Below are 21,663 nucleotides of genomic sequence, written 5' to 3' on the forward strand. Positions count from 1 at the left end.
GAACCCCGATCCCGAGGGTAACACCCAGATCCCGACGGGGATACCCCGATCCCGAGGGAGACACCCCGATCCCGAGGGAGACAGCCTGATCCCATGGGGGGCACCCCGATCCCGAGGGGGACACCCCGATCCCAAGGGAGACACCCCGATCCCGAGGGGGACACCCCGATCCCGAGGGTGTCACCCCGATAATAAGGGAAACACTCCGATCCAGAAGGGAACACCCCGATACCGAGGGGGGCACCCCAGTCCCGAGGGAGACACCCTGATCCCAATCCCAAGGGGGACTCCCGATCCCGAGGGATACACCCCGATCCCGAGGGAGAGACCCCCCCTAATGTCTCGCTCCCCCACCACCCATGTTGTCCAAGCCTTGTTAGTAAATACCTGCACCATTCGTGCCCACGTGACATTCGCCTGAGTGGGCGGAGCATCGCAGATGGGGTGGAGCATCGCAGAGGGGGCAGAGCATCACGGAGGGGGCAGGACGTTACGGAGGGGGTGGAGCATCGCAGAGGGGGTGGAGCATCGCAGAGGGGGCGGAGCATCGCAGAGGGGGCGGAGCATCGCAGAGGGGATAGAGCATCACGGAGGGGGCGGAGCATCACGGAGGGGTGGAGCATCGCAGAGGGGGCGGAGCATCACGGAGGGGGCGGAGCATCACGGAGGAGGTGGAGCATCGCGGAGGGGTGGAGCTTCGCAGAGGGGTGGAGCATCACGGAGGGGGCAGAGCATCGCGGAGGGGGCAGAGCATCACGGAGGGTGCAGGGCATCGCGGAGTGGGCAGGGCATCGCGGAGGGGGTGGAGCATCGCAGAGGGGGCGGAGCATCGCAGAAGGGGTGGAGCATCGCGGAGGGGGTGGAGCATCGCGGAGGGGGGTGGAGCATCACGGAGGGGGGTGGAGCGTCGCAGAGTGGGTGGAGCATCGCGGAGGGGGGTGGAGCATCACGGAGGGGGTGGAGCATCGCGGAGGGGTGGAGCATCACGGCGGGGTGGAGCATCACGGAGGGGGTGGAGCGTCGCTGAGTGGGTGGAGCATCACAGAGGGGGTGGAGCATCGCGGAGGGGGGTGGAGCATCGCGGAGGGGGGTGGAGCATCGCGGAGGGGGGTGGAGCATCGCGGAGGGGTGGAGCATCGCAGAGGGGGCGGAGCATCGCGGAGGTGTGGAGCATCGCAGAGGGGGGGGAGCATCGCAGAGAGGGGGGAGCATCGCGGAGGGGTGGAGCATCGCAGAGGGGGCGGAGCATCGCAGAGAGGGTGGAGCATCGCGGAGGGGTGGAGCATCACAGAGGGGGCGGAGCATCGTGGAGGGGTGGAGCATCGCAGAGGGGGTGGAGCATCACAGAGGGGGTGGAGCATCGCAGAGGGTGTGGAGCATCGCGGAGGGGCAGAGCATCGCGGAGGGGGCGGAGCATCACGGAGGGGTGGAGCATCGCGGAGGGGGTGGAGCATCGCGGAGGGGTGGAGCATCGCAGAGGGGGTGGAGCATCGCAGAGGGGGTGGAGCATCACATAGGGGGTGGGGCATCGCGGAGGGGGCAGAGCATCGCGGAGGGGGCAGAGCATCGCGGTGGGCACCGATCGCGGGCAGCGGGCCCGATGCCCGCGCACTATTTGTCCTTCCGCCGCCCCGCAGTATCCATTCGCGGGGCGGCTGAGGGGCATCCCGGCCCGCGCATGCGTGGGTTTCGCGCAAATACGCGATGACGTCATCCGCGCATGCGCGGGTTGGAGTCTTCCAATCCGCGCATGCGCGGCTGACGTCATATGACGCGTCAGCCGGCGCTAACTCCGGCAAGCGGGCTTAACGAAATTCGTTAAGCCCGTGATGCCGGAGCTTACGGCGTCGGGCTGCTAGCCCCCACCGGGGACCAGAATCGGTTCCCGGTCGGGAAGGGGGGGGGGGCTGGAATCAAACCCGCCCGGATTTGACGCCAGCCTTACGATTTCTCCCGTTTTGGGAGAATCGCGCCCACAGCCTTTACAAAATAAACGGCCGGAGAATTGCCCAGTCCTGGCCGCGCATGTGTACGGGGACGACCTGCAGCAGTCATGCCGTACAAGGCACCGGACCCGACCTGCCAGATAATGGCCTCCTGGACACGCCCGTTGGCGTTGGCAATGGAGAATCACGGCAAAACAATTTGGAACCATCTGGTCTGAGGTAACTTTGGGTGTTTGAGAAAGACATCGGAGAGATTGTTTATATCACAAACCAATGGTAAAAACCATAGGATCGCTGTGAATCTAGAAGCTGAATTTCCAGACAATGCGGAATAGATAGATAGAGGGGATTGTGGAGTTGGTGAAACTTCAGTGTGTTGAGTGGGACAGTGAGCTGCTCCCTCCCACCCCAGTTAGTCCTGTTTGTGACCAGTTCACACCTGGAGGTCTTGCTGAGACTGTAGGGAGCAGTGACCCCCTGTGGACAGTTAGTGTATCGCAGTGGCTGCCTGTTTGTTTAATGAGGCTCCGTCAAAAAATAATTTCCTGGTCAGCATCGAACAGCAGCTGTTGCTGTGATTGGTTACATTTCATTATAAATACTGGGAGAGTTACAGTAACCAGAACTGATCCAGCTTCTCAGCGACTGGGACAGGACAGGACAGACAGTTACTGAACAGTTACTGAACAGCGCAGAGGTGAGTACTTCACACACTGAGAGAAAATAGGAAGAGTTAAAGAGCAGAAAGTGGCATTGAGCAGTTGCTGCTGCCTGTGTGAGGTTGTGTCGCTGAGAGGGGCAGAGTGACTTTTATTTACAATCAGATTGAGGAATGTGGACAATGCAGTTTGTGATGTTCACTCTCGGGGAGAAACATCTGGGTGGAATTTGATGCCTTCACCCCCCCCTCCCCCACCACCCCCGCCCCCCGCCCGCCCCCTCCCCAAACCCGTACCCCAGCCCCCTCTCCCAGCCCCGGACCCCCCCAGCCCCCTCCCCCAGCCCCCTCTCCCAGCCCCGGACCCCCAGCCACCTCTACCAGCCCCGGATCCCCCACCCCTTCTCCCAGCCCCCTCTCCCAGTCCCGGACCACCCCCATCTCTCCCATCCCCGCCCCCGCCCCCTCTCCCAGCCCCAGAACACCCACCCCACAGCCCCCTCTCCCAGCACCGGACCCCCCCCCCCCACCCCCCCCCCCCCCCCCCCCCCCCCCCCAGCCCCCTTCTCCCGGCCCCCCCCCAGCCCCCTCTCCCAGCCAGCCCCCTCTCCCAGCCCCGCCCCCCCAGCCCCTGACCACCCCCTCTCCCGGACCCCCGCCCCCTCTCCCAGCCCCGGAACACCCCCCCAGTCCCCTCTCCCAGCTCCAGACCCCCCCCCCCCCCACACCCAGCTCCCTCCCCCCAGCCCCCTCTCCCAGCCCCGGACCCCCCTCTCCCAGCCCCGGTTACCCTTCCACCCCGCCTCCTCTCCCAGCCCCGGACCCCCCCCCGCCCCCTCTCCCAGCCCCGGACACCCCCCGCCCGCCCTCTGTCCCAGCCCCAGACCCCCCCCCCCCCCCCCCCCCCGTCTGCCCTCTCTCCCCATTGGACAGCAGCAGGAAGGGAGAATCCCGCTGCAGCGATGGCGCGCTGGCGAGAAGCTGGCGCTTGGGGAGGTGGAAGGTCCATTTCAGGCTCACAGCGGGATTAACCAGTGATAGGCTCACCACCCGGTGATGCCTCAGCAATCTGGCTCAGCTTTGTCTGCAGCCTTCCTGCAGCTTTCCCTGGTTGAATAGCCTGTGAGGGACCCAGATCGAGATGGGGGTGGAGATAAGCTGCTCCCCTGCCTTTGATGTTGAAAGCACCCCCCCCCACCCCCCAAACAGTGTCCATCCTGTGTCCACACGCCGTCGGGAAAACTGTGGTCTTTTATGCCAGGGAAACTGGCGTCAAAAGGCCACGGATTCCTCGTTTTGCTGGGGCTAGCAGGCAGCTGTTGTATAGCTTGCAGCTCTAGCTGCCAATATGGCCCCCGCACTTGCGGGTAAGCGTCCGCGCATGCGCCCGGCGGCAGCCTCCAGTGCCCAGCTCCGGGGACTGTCTTGCTCCCAATATACCTTTTATATTTTGGAAAAAACTCTTACCGTATCTTTGTGTATATTACTAGCTAGCTTGCACTCATATTTCAACTTCTACCCCTTTTCATTTTTAGTTGTCCTCTGCTCGCTTTTAAAGGTTTCCCAATCTTCTGGCTTGTCACTAATCCTCGCCACTTTGTATGCTTTTTCTTTTGCTTTCATGCTGCCCTTGACATCCCTCATCAGGCATGGATGCCTTGTCCTCCCCTTAGCATGTTTCCTCCTCCTTGGGAATGAATTTCTGTTGTGCCTCCTGAATAACTCCCAAAACCTCCTGCCATTGCTGTTCCACTGTCTTCCCTGCTGGGCTCCTTTTCCAATCAACTCTGGCCAGCTCCTCCCTCATGTCTTTGTAGTTACAATTAAATAAGGGTAATATCGTTACATCTGATTGCAGCTTCTCCCTCTCAAACTGCCGGGTAAATTCCATCATATTGTGCTCACTGCTCCCTAAGGGTTCCTTCACCTTCAGTTCCCTAATCAAGTCTGCCGCATTACACATCACCAAATCCAGAATTGCCTGTTCCTTTGTAGGCTCTGTCACAAGCTGCTCCAAAAAACCATCTCTTTGACATTCCACAAATTCCTTTTCTTTGGATCCACTACCAACCTGATTTTTCCAGTCCACCTGCATATTGAAGTCCCCCATGATTATTGTAATATTGCCTTAACTTAACTTAACTTAAGGGTTATGTCATGGCAGGAGATCCCAGACCCATGTCATGCTCCTCCTGTGCGATGTGGGAGCTCAGGGACACGTCCACTGTCCCTGGCTCCTTCACGTGCAAGAGGTGTGTTCAGCTGCAGCTCCTGTTAGACCGCTAGACGGCTCTGAGCTGCGGATGGACTCACTTTGGAGCATCCGCGATGCTGAGGATGTCATGGATAGCACGTTTAGCGAGTTGGTCACACCGCAGATAAAGAGTACTGAGGGAGCTAGGAAATGACAGATCAGACAGAGGAAGAGCAGGAAGGCAGTGCAGGGGTCCCCTGCGGTCATCTCCCTGCAAAACAGAAATACCGTTTTGGTTACTGTTGCGGGAGATGGCTCACCAGGGGAAGGCAGAACAGCCAGGTTCAGGGCACCATGGCTGGCTCTGCTGCACAGGAGGACAGGAAGAAGAATGGCAGGGCTATAGTGATAGGAGACTGAATGGTAAGGGGAATAGACAGGTGTTTCTGCGGACGCATACGAGACTCCAGGATGGTATGTTGACTCCCTAGTGCAAGGGTCAAGGATATCTCGGAGCTGCTGCAGGACATTCTGGAGGGGGGGGGGGGGAGGGTGAACCGCCAGCTGTTGTGGTGCATATAGGCACCAATAATATAGGTAGAAAATGTGATGAGGTCCTACAAGCTGAATTTAGGTAGTTAGGAGTTAAACTAAAAATGGGATCTCAAAGGTAGTAATCTCAGAATTGCTACCAGCGCCACGAGCAAGTGAGAGTAGGAATGTCAGGATAGATAGGATGAATACGTGGCTCGAGAGAGATGGAGGGATTCAAATTGGCGGGACAATGGAACTGGTTCTGGGGGAGGTGGGACAAGTACAAACCAGACGATCTGCATCTGGGCAGGACTGGAACCAATGTCCGAGGGGGAGTGTTTGCTAGCACTGTTGGAGAGGGTATAAACTAATGCGGCAGGGGGATGGGAACCAATGCAGGAAGTCAGAGGGAAGTAAAATGGGGACAGAAACAAAAGGCAGTAAGGGCGAAAGTGAAAGGCAGAGAAACTAAGATCAAAAAGGGCCACAGTACAGAGTGCAGAGACTGTGGAGAACTCAGTGAATGGGTCCAGTAAGGCGAAGAGAAATAAAACACAGGGAGAATGTACAAATCATGACCGGACAGATGGTCTGAGAAAGCTGGGCAGAGAGCAAGGGAAGTCTAGATTAAACTGCATTTACTTAATTGCAAGAGGCCTAACGGGCAAGGCAGGTGAACTCCGGGCACGGACAGGTACATGGGACTGGGATATTATAGCTGTTACTGAAACATGGCTAAAGGAGGGGCAGGACTGGCAGCTCAATGTTCCGGGGTACAGATGCTATAGGAAAGATAGAACAGGAGAAAGGAGAGGGGGAGATGTGTTTTTGATTAGGGACAGTATCACGGCTGTACGGAGTGAGGATATATCCGAGGGTTCACCCACTGAGTCTATATGGGTAGAACTGAAAAATAAGAAGGGTGAGATAACTTTGATGGGATTGTACGATATGTCCCCAAATAGTCAGCGGGAAATTGAGGAGCAAGTATGTAAGGATATTACAGATAGCTGCAAGAAAAGTAGATGGTAATAGTTGGGGACTTTAACTTTCCCAACATTAACTGGGACAGCCATAGCATTAGGGGCCTGGATGGAGAGAAATTTGCTGAGTGTATTCAGGAGGAATTCCTTATTCAGTATGTGGATGGCCCAACCAGAGAGGGGGCAAAACCTGGCCTCCTCTTGGGGAATAAGGAAAGGCAGGTGACAGAAGTGTTAGTGAGGGATCACTTTGGAACCAGTGACCATAATTCCATTAGTTTTCAGATAGCTATGGAGAATGATCGTTATGGCCCAAAAGTAAAAATTCTAAATTGAGGCAAGGCCAGTTTTAATAATATTTGACAGGAACGTTCAAAAGTTGATTGGGGGAGCCTGTTGGTGGGCAAAGGGACGGCTGGTAAGTGGGAGGCTTTCAAAAGTGTGTCACCCAGGGTTCAGGGTAAGCACATTCCTTTTAGAGTGAAGGGAAAGGCTGGTAGAAGTAGGGAACCCTGGATGACTCAGGATATTGAGGCCCTGGTCAAAACGAAAGAGGCATTTGACATGCATAGGAAGCTGAGTTTAATAATCAGCATCATCTTTATTAGTGCCCCAAGTCGGCTTACATTAACACTGCAGTGAAGTTACTGTGAAAGGCTCCTTGTCGCCACATTCCGGCGCCTGTTCAGGTACACAGAGGGAGAATTCAGAATGTCCAAATTTTCGGGGTCAAAATTTCAAGGTGAGAGGGGAAAGTTTAAGGGAGGTGTGCGTGGAAAGTTTTTTATGCAGAAGGTGGTGGGTGCCTGGAACACTTTGCCAGCAGAGGTGGTAGAGGCGGGCACGATAGCATCATTTAAGATGCATCTGGACAGATATATGAACAGGCGGGGAACAGAGAGAAGTAGATCCTTGGAAAATAGGCAACAGGCTGGGAGGGCCGAAGGGCCTGTTCCTGTGCTGTAATTTTCTTTGTTCTTTGTTCTATCTAATAGCACGTCTTTCGGGACTTGTGGGAGGAAACCGGAGCACCCGGAGGAAACCCGCACAGACGCAGGGAGAACGTGCAGACTCCACACAGACAGTGACCCAAGCTGGGAATCGAACCTGGGACCCTGGTGCTACGAAGCCACAGTGCTAACCACTGTGCTGCCTTGCTGCCCATCAAGTGGACCTCTTGGAGAGTAGAGAGGTTGTCAGAGTAGAGGTAAGAGAGAAAGGAGGAAAAAAGTGGGAATGAGATTGCTTTGGCTGATAAGGCAAAGGAGAAACAAAAGAGCATCTACAAATACATTGAATCGGGGAAAGACCTACTCACTTAATGTTTAGGAGTTGGGGGAGTTATAGAACAAAGAGATCTCGGAGTACACGTTCATAGGTCCTTGAAAGGGGGGTCACAGGTGGACAGGGTTGTGAATAAGGCACTCGGCATGGTTGGTTTTAATGGTCAGAATATTGACCATAGGAGTTGGGACTTCTTGTTGAAGTTGTACAAGATATTAGTATGGCCACACTTGGAACACTGTGTATAGTTCTGGTCACCGTGATATTAAACTAGAAAGAGTGCAGAAAAGATTTACGAGGATGCTACCAGGACTTGGTGGTCTGAGTTATAAGCAGGCAGAATAGACTGGGACGTTTTTCCCTGGAGGGTAGGAGACTTAGGGGTGATTTTATAGTTGGGCTGAAGGGCCTGTTTTCTTGCTGTAAACTTCGATGACACTATGACGCTCATTAATTCCTGAATTGAGGGTGTCGCTGGCTAGACCAACATTTACTGCCCATACCGAGTTCGTCCTCAGAAGGTGGTGGTGGTGCTGAGCTGGCTTGAACCCCTGACTCCCAGTAAACTTGTCAAGCATGTTCTGAGGATTTACAATTTAACAGAACACCCCACTCCAAGGTACAGCACGGGGTTAGATACAGAGAAAAGCTCCCTCTAAACTGTCCCCATTAAGCACTCCCAGGACAGGTACAGCACGGGGTTAGATACAGAGAAAAGCTCCCTCTACTCTGCCCCATCAAACACTCCCAGGACAGGAACAGCACGGGTTTAGATACAGAGTAAAGCTCCCTCTACACTGTCGCCATCAAACACTCCCAGGACAGGTACAGCACGGGGTTAGATACAGAGTAAAGCTCCCTCTACACTGCCCCCATCAAACACTCCCAGGACAGGAACAGCACAGGGTTACATACAGATTAAAGCTCCCTCAACACTGTCGCCATCAAACACTCACAGGAGAGGTACAGCACGGGTTAGATACTGAGTAAAGCTCCCTCTACACTGTCCACATCAAACACTTCCAGGACAGATTCCGCACGGGGTTATATACAGATTAAAGCTCCCTCTACACTGTCCCCATCAAACATTCCCAGGGCAGGTAGAGCACAGGGTTAGAAACCGAGTAATGCTCCCTTTACACTGTTCCCATCAAACACTCCAGAACAGGTACAGCACGGGGTTAGACACAGAGTACAGCTCCCTCTACACTGTCCCCATCAAACACTCCCAGGACCGGTAGGGAACGGCGTTAGATACAGTAAAGCTCTCTCGCTACACTGTCCCCAGCAAACACTCCCAGGACAGGTAGAGCACGGCGTTAGAAACAGTAAAGCTCTCTCGCTACACTGTCCCCAGCAAACACCAGGACAGGTACAGCATGAGGTCTGGTACTTCCCGTACCAGCCTCCCCGGACAGGCGCCGGAATGTGGCGACTAGGGGCTTTTCACAGTAACTTCATTGAAGCCTATTCGTGACAATAAGCGATTTTCATTTCATTTCATTTTCAAACAAACAGTCAAACCAGGGGCTGGTTTTGCTCACCAGGCTTAATCGCTGGCTTTTAAAGCAGGCCGGCAGCACGGTTCGATTCCCGTACCAGCCTCCCCGGACAGGTGCTGGAATGTGGCGACTGGGGGCTTTTCACAGTAACTTCATTGAAGCCTACTCGTGACAATAAGCGATTTTTGTTTTCATTCTCAGGGCAGGTACAGCACAGGGTTAGATACAGAGTCAAGCTCCCTCTCCACTGTCCCCATCAAACACTCCCAGGACAGGTACAGCACGGGGTTAGATACAGAGTAAAGAACCCTCTACACTGTCCCAATCAAACACCCCCAGGACAGGAACAACACGGGGTTAGATACAGAGGAAAGCTCCCTCTACACTGTCCCCATCAAACACTCCAGAACAGGTACCACACGGGGTTAGATACAGATTAAAGCTCCCCTACACTGTCCCCATCAAACATTATCAGGGCAGGTACAGTACAGGGTTAGATACAGAGAAATGCTCCCTCTACACTGTCCCCATCAAACACTCCCAGGACAGGTACAGCACGGGGTTAGATACAGAGGAAAGCTCCCTCTACTCTGTCCCCATCAAACACTCCCAGGACAGGTACAGCATGGGGTTAGATACAGAATAAAGCTCCCTCTACACTGTCCCCATCAAGCACTCCAGAGCAGGTACAGCACAGCGTTAGATACAGAGTACAGCTCCCTCTGCACTGTCCCCATCAAACACTCCCAGGACAGGTACAGCACGGGGTTAGATACAGAGTAAAGCTCCCGCTAGACTGTCCCCATCAAACATTCCCAGGACAGGTACAGCACAGCGTTAGATACAGAGTAAAGCTCCCTCTACACTGTCCCCATCAAACACTCCCAGGACAGGTACAGCACGGGGTTAGATACAGAGTAAAGCTCCCGCTAGACTGTCCCCATCAAACATTCCCAGGACAGGTACAGCACAGCGTTAGATACAGAGTACAGCTCCCTCTACACTGTCCACATCAAACACTCACAGGATCGGTAGAGAACGGCGTTAGATACAGAGTAATGCTCCCTCTCCACTGTCCCCATCAAACACTCCCAGGACAGGTACAGCACAGGGTTAGATACAGAGGAAAGCTCCCTCTACACTGTCCCCATCAAACACTCCAGAACAGGTACCACACGGGGTTAGATACAGATTAAAGCTCCCCTACACTGTCCCCATCAAACATTATCAGGGCAGGTACAGTACAGGGTTAGATACAGAGAAATGCTCCCTCTACACTGTCCCCATCAAACACTCCCAGGACAGGTACAGCACGGGGTTAGATACAGAGGAAAGCTCCCTCTACTCTGTCCCCATCAAACACTCCCAGGACAGGTACAGCATGGGGTTAGATACAGAATAAAGCTCCCTCTACACTGTCCCCATCAAGCACTCCAGAGCAGGTACAGCACAGCGTTAGATACAGAGTACAGCTCCCTCTGCACTGTCCCCATCAAACACTCCCAGGACAGGTACAGCACGGGGTTAGATACAGAGTAAAGCTCCCGCTAGACTGTCCCCATCAAACATTCCCAGGACAGGTACAGCACAGCGTTAGATACAGAGTAAAGCTCCCTCTACACTGTCCCCATCAAACACTCCCAGGACAGGTACAGCACGGGGTTAGATACAGAGTAAAGCTCCCGCTAGACTGTCCCCATCAAACATTCCCAGGACAGGTACAGCACAGCGTTAGATACAGAGTACAGCTCCCTCTACACTGTCCACATCAAACACTCCCAGGACCGGTAGAGAACGGCGTTAGAAACAGTAAGGCTCTCTCGCTACACTGTCCCCAGCAAACACTCCCAGGACAGGTACAGCATGAGGTCAGAGACTGGGTAATGTTCCCCTACACTGTCCCCATCAAACATTCCCAGGGCAGGTACAGCACAGGGTTAGATACAGAGTACAGCTCCCTCTACACTGTCCACATCAAACACTCCCAGGACCGGTAGAGAACGGCGTTAGAAACAGTAAGGCTCTCTCGCTACACTGTCCGCAGCAAACACTCCCAGGACAGGTACAGCATGAGGTCAGATACAGGGTAATGCTCCCTCTACACTGTCCCCATCAAAAACTCTAGAACAGGGACAGCACGGGGTTAGATACAGACTAAAGCTCCCTCTACACTGTCCTCATCAAACACTCCCAGGACAGGTCCAGCATGGGGTTAGATACAGAGTAAAGCTCCCTCTACACTGTCCCCAGCAAACACTCCCAGGACAGGTACAGCACGGTGTTAGATACAGGGTAAAGCTCCCTCTACACTGTCCCCATCAAACACTCCCAGGACAGGGACAGCACGGGGTTAGATACAGAGTAAAGCTCCCTCTACACTGTCCATATCAAACACTCCCAGGACAGGTACTGCACAGCGTTAGATACAGAGTACAGCTCCCTCTACACTGTCCCCATCAAACACTCCCAGGACAGGGACAGCACTGGGTTAGATACAGAGTAAAGCTCCCTCTACACTGTCCATATCAAACACTCCCAGGACAGGTACTGCACAGCGTTAGATACAGAGTACAGCTCCCTCTACACTGTCCTCATCAAACACCCCCAGGACCGGTAGAGAACGGCGTTAGATACAGGGTAAAGCTCCCTCCACACTGTCCATATCAACACTCCCAGGACCGGTACAGCACGGGTTTAGATAGAGAGTAATGCTCCCTCTGCACTGTCCCCATCAAACACTCCCGGGACAGGTACAGCATGGGGTTAGATACAGAGTAAAGCTCCCGCTGGACTGCCCCCATCAAACACTCCCAGGGCAGGTACAGCACAGGGTTAGAAACAGAGTAATGCTCCCTCTACACTGTCCCCATCAAACAATCCAGAACAGGTACAGCACGGGGTTAGATACAGAGTAAAGCTCCCTCTACACTGTCTCCATAAAACAATCCAGAACAGGGACAGCACGGGGTTAGATACAGAGTAAAGCTCCCTCCACACTGTCCATATCAAACACTCCCAGGACAGGTATGGCACAGCGTTAGATACAGAGTAAATCTCCCTCTTCACTGTCCACATCAAACACTCCCAGGACAGGTACAGCACGGGATCCATACAGAGTAAATCTCCCTCTAAACTTTCCCCATCAAACACTCCCAGGACAGGTACAGCACGGGGTTAGATACAGAGTAAAGCTCCCTCTACACTGTCCCCATCAAACACTCCCAGGACAGGTACAGCACAGGGTTAGATACAGAGTACAGCTCCCTCTACACTGTCCCCATCAAACACTCCCAGGACAGGTACAGCACGGGGTTAGATACAGAGTAAAGCTCCCTCTACACTGTCCCCATCAAACACTCCCAGGACACGTACAGCACGGGGTTAGATACAGAGTAAAGCTCCCTCTACACTGTCCCCATCAAACACTCCCAGGACAGGTACAGCACAGGGTTAGATACAGAGTAAAGCTCCCTCTACACTGTCCCCATCAAACACTCCCAGGACAGGTACAGCACGGGGTTAGATACAGAGTAAAGCTCCCTCTACACTGTCCTCATCAAACACTCCCAGGACAGGTACAGCACAGGGTTAGATACAGAGTAAAGCTCCCTCTACACTGTCCCCATCAAACACTCCCAGGACAGGTACAGCACGGGGTTAGATACAGAGTAAAGCGCCCTCTACACTGTCCCCATCAAACAAACATTCAAACCAGGGGCTGGTTTAGCTCACTGGGCTAAATCGCTGGCTTTTAAAGCAGGCCAGCAGCACGGTTCCCGTACCAGCCTCCCCGGACAGGTGCCGGAATGTGACGACTAGGGGCTTTTCACAGTAACTTCATTGAAGCCTACTCATGACAATAAGCGATTTTGGTTTTCATTCCCAGGTCAGGTACAGCACAGGGTTAGATACAGAGTAATGCTCCCTCTCCACTGTCCCCATCAAACACTCCCAGGACAGATACAGCACGGTGTTAGATACAGAGTAAAGCTCCCTCTTCACTGACCCCATCAAACACTCCCAGGACAGGTACAGCACGGGGTTAGATACAGAGTAAAGCTCCCTCTGCACTGACCCATCAAACACTCCCAGGACAGGTACAGCACGGGGTTAGATACAGAGTAAAGCTCCCTCTACACTGTCCCCATCAAACACTCCCAGAATATGGACATCATGGGGTTAGATACAGAGTATAGCTCCCTCTACACTCTTCCCATCACACACTCCCAGGACAGATACAGCACGGGGTTAGATACAGAGTAAAGCTCCCTCTACACTGTCCCCATCAAACACTCCCAGGACAGGTACAGCACGGGGTTAGATACAGAGTAAAGCTCCCTCTACACTGTCCCCATCAAACACTCCCAGGACAGGTACAGCACGGGTTAGATACAGAGTAAAGCTCCCTCTACACTGTCCCCATCAAACACTCCCAGGACAGGTACAGCACGGGGTTAGATACAGAGTAAAGCTCCCTCTACACTGTCCCCATCAACACTCCCAGGACAGGTACAGCACGGGGTTAGATACAGAGTAAAGCTCCCTCTACACTGTCCCCATCAAACACTCCCAGGACAGGTACAGCACGGGTTAGATACAGAGTAAAGCTCCCTCTACACTGTCCCCATCAAACACTCCCAGGACAGGTACAGCACGGGTTAGATACAGAGTAAAGCTCCCTCTACACTGTCCCCATCAAACACTCCCAGGACAGGTACAGCACGGGTTAGATACAGGGTAAAGCTCCCTCTGCACTGTCCCCATCAACTACTCCCAGGACAGGTACAGCACGGGGTTAGATCACAGAGTAAAGCTCCCTCTAGCACTGTCCCCATCAAACACTCCAGGACAGGTACAGCATGGTGTTAGATACAGAGTAAGCTCCCTCTACACTGTCCATAGCAAACACTCCAGGACTAGGTACAGCACAGCGTTAGATACAGAGTAAAGCTCCCTCTACACTGTCCCCATCAAACACTCCCAGGACAGGTACAGCACGGCGTTAGATACAGAGTAAAGCTCCCTCTACACTGTCCCCATCAAACACTCCCAGTACGGGTACAGCATCGGGTTAGATACAGAGTAATGCTCCCTCTACACTGTCCCCATCAAACATTCCCAGGACAGGTACAGCACGGGTTAGATACAGAGTAAAGCTCCCTCTACACTGTCCCCATCAAAAACTCCAGAACAGGGACAGCACGGGGTTCGATACAGAGTAAAGCTCCCTCTACACTGTCCTCATCAAACACTCCCAGGACAGGTACAGCACGGTGTTAGATACAGGGTAAAGCTCCCTCTACACTGTCCCCATCAAACACATCCCAGCACAGGGACAGCAAGTGGTTAGATACAGAGTAAAGCTCCCTCTGCACTGTCCCCATCAAACACTCCCAGGACAGGTACATCACGGGGTTCCACACAGAGTAAAGCTCCCGCTAGACTGTCCCCATCAAACATTCCCAGGGCAGGTACAGCACAGGGTTAGAAACAGAGTAATGCTCCCTCTACACTGTCCCCTTCAAACACTCCAGAACAGGTACAGCACGGGGTTTATATACAGGGTAAAGCTCCCTCTACACTGTCCCCATCAAACACTCCCAGTACAGGTACAGCACAGTGTTAGATACAGAGTAAAGCTCCCTCTGCACTGTCTCCATCATACACTCCCAGGACAGGTACAGCACAGGGTTAGATACAGTGTAAAGCTCCCTCCACACTGTCCCCATAAAACACCCCCAGGACAGGTACAGCATGGGGTTAGATACAGAGTAAAGCTCCCTCTACACTGTCCCCAGCAAACACTCCCAGGACAGGTACAGCACGGGGTTAGATACAGAGTAAAGCTCCCTCTACACTGTCCCCATCAAACACTCCCAGGACAGGTACAGCACGGGGTTAGATACAGAGTAAAGCTCCCTCTACACTGTCCCCATCAAACACTCCCAGGACAGGCACAGCACGGTGTTCCACACAGGGTAAAGCTCCCGCTAGACTGTCCCCATCAAACATTCCCAGGGTAGGTACAGCACAGGGTTAGAAACAGAGTAATGCTCCCTCTACACTGTCCCCATGAAACACTCCAGAATGTGGTGATCACAAGTTAACCAGATGCAACACAACTGAGCAACCACTAGAGGGACCATGGGAGAGCCATATAAATAGATCAGGACCGGAAGTGAGGACACACTTCACAGCAGGCAGGCTGGTAGTTAGCACTGGAAGGTAGTCGTAGGTCGAGTTCTGGAAACTGAACGAACTCACAATAAAGCATCTTCTCCACACTTGAGACTACGAGCTTTATTAAGACACGAGTAGCAACACACAGAACAGGTACAGCACGGGGTTAGATACAGAGTAAAGCTCCCTCCACACTGTCCATATCAAACACTCCCAGGACAGGTACAGCACAGCGTTAGATACAGAGTACAGCTCCCTCTACACTGTCCACATCAAACACTCCCAGGACCGGTAGAGAACGGCGTTAGAAACAGTAAGGCTCTCTCGCTACACTGTCCCCAGCAAATACTCCCAGGACAGGTACAGCATGAGGTCAGATACAGGGTAAGGTTCCCCTACACTGTCCCCATCAAACATTCCCAGGGCAGGTACAGCACAGGGTTAGATACAGAGAAATGCTCCCTCTACACTGTCCCCATCAAACACTCCAGAACAGGTACAGCACGGGGTTTAATACAGAGTAAAGCTCCCTCTACACTGTCCTCATCAAACACTCCCAGGACAGGTACAGCACGGGGTTAGATACAGAGTAAAGCTCCCTCTACACTGGCCCCATCAAAAACTCCAGAACAGGGACAGCACGGGGTTAGATACAGAGTAAAGCTCCCTCAACACTGTCCCCAGCAAACACTCCCAGGACAGGTACAGCACGGTGTTAGATACAGGGTAAAGCTCCCTCTACACTGTCCCCATCAAACACTCCCAGGACAGGGACAGCACGGGGTTAGATACAGAGTAAAGCTCCCTCTGCACTGTCCCCATCAAACACTCCCAGGACAGGTACAGCACGGGGTTAGATAGAGTAAAGCTCCCGCGAGACTGTCCCCATCAAACATTCCCAGGGCAGGTCCAGCATGGGGTTAGATACAGGGTAAAGCTCCCTCTACACTGTCCTCATCAAACACTCCCATGACATGTACAGCACGGGGTTAGATACAGCTTAAAGCTCCCTCTACACTACACTGTCCCCATCAAACATTCCCAGAGCAGGTACAGCACGGGGTTAGAAACAGAGTAAATCTCCCTCTACACTGTCCATATCAAACACTCCAAGGACAGGTACAGCACAGCGTTAGATACAGAGTACAGCTCCCTCTACACTGTCCCCATCAAACACTCCCAGGACCGGTAGAGAACGGCGTTAGAAACAGTAAAGCTCTCTCGCTACACTGTCCCCAGCAAACACTCCCAGGGCACGTACAGCATGAGGTCAGATACAGGGTAATGCTTCCCTACACTGTCCCCATCAAACATTCCCAGGGCAGGTACAGCACAGGGTTAGATACAGAGAAATGCTCCCTCTACACTGTCCCCATCAAACACTCCAGAACAGGTACAGCACGGGGTTTAATACAGAGTAAAGCTCCCTCTACACTGTCCTCATCAAACACTCCCAGGACAGGCACAGCACAGGGTTAGGTACAGAGTAAAGCTCCCTCTACACTGTCCCCATCAAACACTCCAGAACAGGTACAGCACGGGGTTAGATACAGAGTAAAGCGCCCTCTACACTGTCCCCATCAAACAAACATTCAAACCAGGGGCTGGTTTAGCTCACTGGGCTAAATCGCTGGCTTTTAAAGCAGGCCAGCAGCACGGTTCCCGTACCAGCCTCCCCGGACAGGTGCCGGAATGTGACGACTAGGGGCTTTTCACAGTAACTTCATTGAAGCCTACTCATGACAATAAGCGATTTTGGTTTTCATTCCCAGGTCAGGTACAGCACAGGGTTAGATACAGAGTAATGCTCGCTCTCCACTGTCCCCATCAAACACTCCCAGGACAGATACAGCACGGTGTTAGATACAGAGTAAAGCTCCCTCTTCACTGACCCCATCAAACACTCCCAGGACAGGTACAGCACAGGGTTAGATACAGAGTAAAGCTCCCTCTTCACTGACCCCATCAAACACTCCCAGGACAGGAACAGCACGGGGTTAGATACAGAGTAAAGCTCCCTCTACACTGTCCCCATCAAACACTCCAGAACATGTACAGCACGGGGTTAGATATAGATTAAAGCTCCGTCAACACTGTCCCCATCAAACACTCCCAGGTCAGGTACAGCACAGGGTTAGATACAGAGTAAAGCTCCCTCTACACTGTCGCCATTAAACACTCCCAGGACAGGTACAGCATGGGGTTAGATACAGAATAAAGCTCCCTCTACACTGTCCCCATCAAACATTCCCAGGGCAGGTACAGCACGGTTAGAAACCGAGTAATGCTCCCTCTACACTGTCCCCATCAAACACTCCAGAGCAGGTACAGCACGGGGTTAGATACAGAGTACAGCTCCCTCTACACTGTCCCCATTAAACACCCACAGGACCGGTAGAGAACGGCGTTAGATACAGGGTAAAGGTCCCTCTACACTGTCCATATCAAACACTTCAGAGCAGGTACAGCACGGGGTTAGATACAGAGTACAGCTCCCTCTACACTGTCCCCATTAAACACCCACAGGACCGGTAGAGAACGGCGTTAGATACAGGGTAAAGCTCCCTCTACACTGTCCATATAAACACTCCCAGGACAGGTACAGCACGGGTTTAGATACAGAGTAAAGCTCCCTCTGCACTGTCCCCATCAAATACTCCCAGGACAGGTACAGCACGGGGTTCCACACAGAGTAAAGCTCCCGCTAGACTGTCCCCATCAAACAATCCAGAACAGGTACAGCATGGGGTTAGATACAGAGTAAAGCTCCCTCCACACTGTCCATAGCAAACACTCCCAGGACTGGTACAGCACAGCGTTAGATACAGAGTACAGCTCCCTCTACACTGTCCACATCAAACACTCCCAGGACCGGTAGAGAACGGCGTTAGAAACAGTAAGGCTCTCTCGCTACACTGTCCCCAGCAAACACTCCCAGGACAGGTACAGCATGAGGTCAGATACAGGGTAATGTTCCCCTACACTGTCCCCATCAAACATTCCCAGGGCAGGTACAGCACAGGGTTAGATACAGAGTAAAGCTCCCTCTACACTGTCCCATTCAAAAACTCCAGAACAGGGACAGCACGGGGTTCGATACAGAGTAAAGCTCCCTCTACACTGTCCTCATCAAACACTCCCAGGACAGGTACAGCACGGTGTTAGATACAGGGTAAAGCTCCCTCTACACTGTCCCCATCAAACACATCCCAGCACAGGGACAGCAAGTGGTTAGATACAGAGTAAAGCTCCCTCTGCACTGTCCCCATCAAACACTCCCAGGACAGGTACATCACGGGGTTCCACACAGAGTAAAGCTCCCGCTAGACTGTCCCCATCAAACATTCCCAGGGCAGGTACAGCACAGGGTTAGAAACAGAGTAATGCTCCCTCTACACTGTCCCCTTCAAACACTCCAGAACAGGTACAGCACGGGGTTTATATACAGGGTAAAGCTCCCTCTACACTGTCCCCATCAAACACTCCCAGTACAGGTACAGCACAGTGTTAGATACAGAGTAAAGCTCCCTCTGCACTGTCTCCATCATACACTCCCAGGACAGGTACAGCACAGGGTTAGATACAGTGTAAAGCTCCCTCCACACTGTCCCCATAAAACACCCCCAGGACAGGTACAGCATGGGGTTAGATACAGAGTAAAGCTCCCTCTACACTGTCCCCAGCAAACACTCCCAGGACAGGTACAGCACGGGGTTAGATACAGAGTAAAGCTCCCTCTACACTGTCCCCATCAAACACTCCCAGGACAGGTACAGCACGGGGTTAGATACAGAGTAAAGCTCCCTCTACACTGTCCCCATCAAACACTCCCAGGACAGGCACAGCACGGTGTTCCACACAGGGTAAAGCTCCCGCTAGACTGTCCCCATCAAACATTCCCAGGGTAGGTACAGCACAGGGTTAGAAACAGAGTAATGCTCCCTCTACACTGTCCCCATGAAACACTCCAGAATGTGGTGATCACAAGTTAACCAGATGCAACACAACTGAGCAACCACTAGAGGGACCATGGGAGAGCCATATAAATAGATCAGGACCGGAAGTGAGGACACACTTCACAGCAGGCAGGCTGGTAGTTAGCACTGGAAGGTAGTCCTAGGTCGAGTTCTGGAAACTGAACGAACTCACAATAAAGCATCTTCTCCACACTTGAGACTACGAGCTTTATTAAGACACGAGTAGCAACACACAGAACAGGTACAGCACGGGGTTAGATACAGAGTAAAGCTCCCTCCACACTGTCCATATCAAACACTCCCAGGACAGGTACAGCACAGCGTTAGATACAGAGTACAGCTCCCTCTACACTGTCCACATCAAACACTCCCAGGACCGGTAGAGAACGGCGTTAGAAACAGTAAGGCTCTCTCGCTACACTGTCCCCAGCAAATACTCCCAGGACAGGTACAGCATGAGGTCAGATACAGGGTAAGGTTCCCCTACACTGTCCCCATCAAACATTCCCAGGGCAGGTACAGCACAGGGTTAGATACAGAGAAATGCTCCCTCTACACTGTCCCCATCAAACACTCCAGAACAGGTACAGCACGGGGTTTAATACAGAGTAAAGCTCCCTCTACACTGTCCTCATCAAACACTCCCAGGACAGGTACAGCACGGGGTTAGATACAGAGTAAAGCTCCCTCTACACTGGCCCCATCAAAAACTCCAGAACAGGGACAGCACGGGGTTAGATACAGAGTAAAGCTCCCTCAACACTGTCCCCAGCAAACACTCCCAGGACAGGTACAGCACGGTGTTAGATACAGGGTAAAGCTCCCTCTACACTGTCCCCATCAAACACTCCCAGGACAGGGACAGCACGGGGTTAGATACAGAGTAAAGCTCCCTCTGCACTGTCCCCATCAAACACTCCCAGGACAGGTACAGCACGGGGTTAGATAGAGTAAAGCTCCCGCGAGACTGTCCCCATCAAACATTCCGAGGGCAGGTCCAGCATGGGGTTAGATACAGGGTAAAGCTCCCTCTACACTGTCCTCATCAAACACTCCCATGACATGTACAGCACGGGGTTAGATACAGCTTAAAGCTCCCTCTACACTACACTGTCCCCATCAAACATTCCCAGAGCAGGTACAGCACGGGGTTAGAAACAGAGTAAAGCTCCCTCTTCACTGTCCACATCAAACACTCCCAGGACAGGTACAGCACGGGGTTAGATACAGAGTACAGCTCCCTCGACACTGTCCCCATCAAACATTCCCAGGACCGGTAGAGAACGGCGTTAGAAACAGTTAAGTTCTCTCACTACACTGTCCCCAGCAAACACTCCCAGGGCAGGTACAGCATGAGGTTAGATATAGGGTAATGCTCCCCTACACTGTCCCCATCAAACATTCCCAGGGCAGGTACAGCACAGGGTTAGATACAGATTAAAGCTCCTTCGACACTGTACTCATCAAACATTCCCAGGGCAGGTACAGCATGGGGTTCCATACAGAGTAAAGCCCACTCTACACTGTCCGCATCAAACACTCCCAGGACAGGTACAGTACGGAGTTAGATACAGAGTAAAGCTCCCTCGACACTGTCGCCATCAAACACTCCCAGGACAGGTCCAGCATGGGGTTAGATACAGATTATAGCTCCCTCTACACTGTCCTCATCAAACACTCCCAGGACAGATATATCACGGGGTTAGATACAGAGTAAAGCTCCCTCTACACTGTCCGCATCAAACACTCCCAGGACAGGTACAGCACGGGGTTAGATACAGAGTAAAGCTCCCTCTACACTGTCCCCATCAAACATTCAAACCAGGAGCTGGTTTTGCTCACCAGGCTAAATCGCTGGCTTTTAAAGCAGACCAAGCCGGCCAGCAGCACGGTTCGATTCCCGTACCAGCCTCCCCGGACAGGTGCCGGAATGTGGCGACTAGGGGCTTTTCACAGTAACTTCATTGAAGCCTACTCGTGACAATAAGCAATTTTCGTTTTCATTCCCAGGACAGGTACAGCACGGGGTTTGATACAGAGCAAAGCTCCCTCTACACTGTCCCCATCAAACATTCCCAGGGCAGGTACAGCACGGTTAGAAACCGAGTAATGCTCCCTCTACACTGTCCCCATCAAACACTCCAGAGCAGGTACAGCACGGGGTTAGATACAGAGTAAATCTCCCTCTACACTGTCCCCATCAAACACTCCCAGGACAGGTACAGCACGGGGTTAGATACAGAGTAAAGCTGCCTCTACACTGTCCACATCAAACACTCCCAGGACCGGTAGAGAACGGCGTTAGAAACAGTAAGGCTCTCTCGCTACACTGTCCCCAGCAAACACTCCCAGGGCAGGTACAGCATGAGGTCAGATACAGGGTAATGTTCCCCTACACTGTCCCC

General features: G+C 52.9%; 1 protein-coding gene across 2 annotated transcripts in view; it reads left to right on the forward strand.

Moving 5' to 3' along the window:
• The first annotated feature begins 2,496 nt into the window (after window positions 1-2,496).
• Window positions 2,497-21,663, forward strand: part of LOC119976659 (guanylate-binding protein 1-like) — a 460,193-nt gene continuing 441,026 nt past the window's right edge. Inside the window, exons 1-2 of one of the 2 annotated variants that reach the window (XM_038817328.1) lie at window positions 2,497-2,643; window positions 7,311-7,522. The gene's annotated coding sequence lies outside the window, so the exon portion shown is untranslated. The remainder of the gene's footprint in view (window positions 2,644-7,310; window positions 7,523-21,663) is intronic. The other variant, XM_038817347.1, reaches the window with a different exon arrangement.

This window comes from Scyliorhinus canicula, chromosome 1 (genome assembly GCF_902713615.1).
Source record: "Scyliorhinus canicula chromosome 1, sScyCan1.1, whole genome shotgun sequence".
In the NCBI taxonomy this organism is placed as follows: domain Eukaryota; kingdom Metazoa; phylum Chordata; class Chondrichthyes; order Carcharhiniformes; family Scyliorhinidae; genus Scyliorhinus; species Scyliorhinus canicula.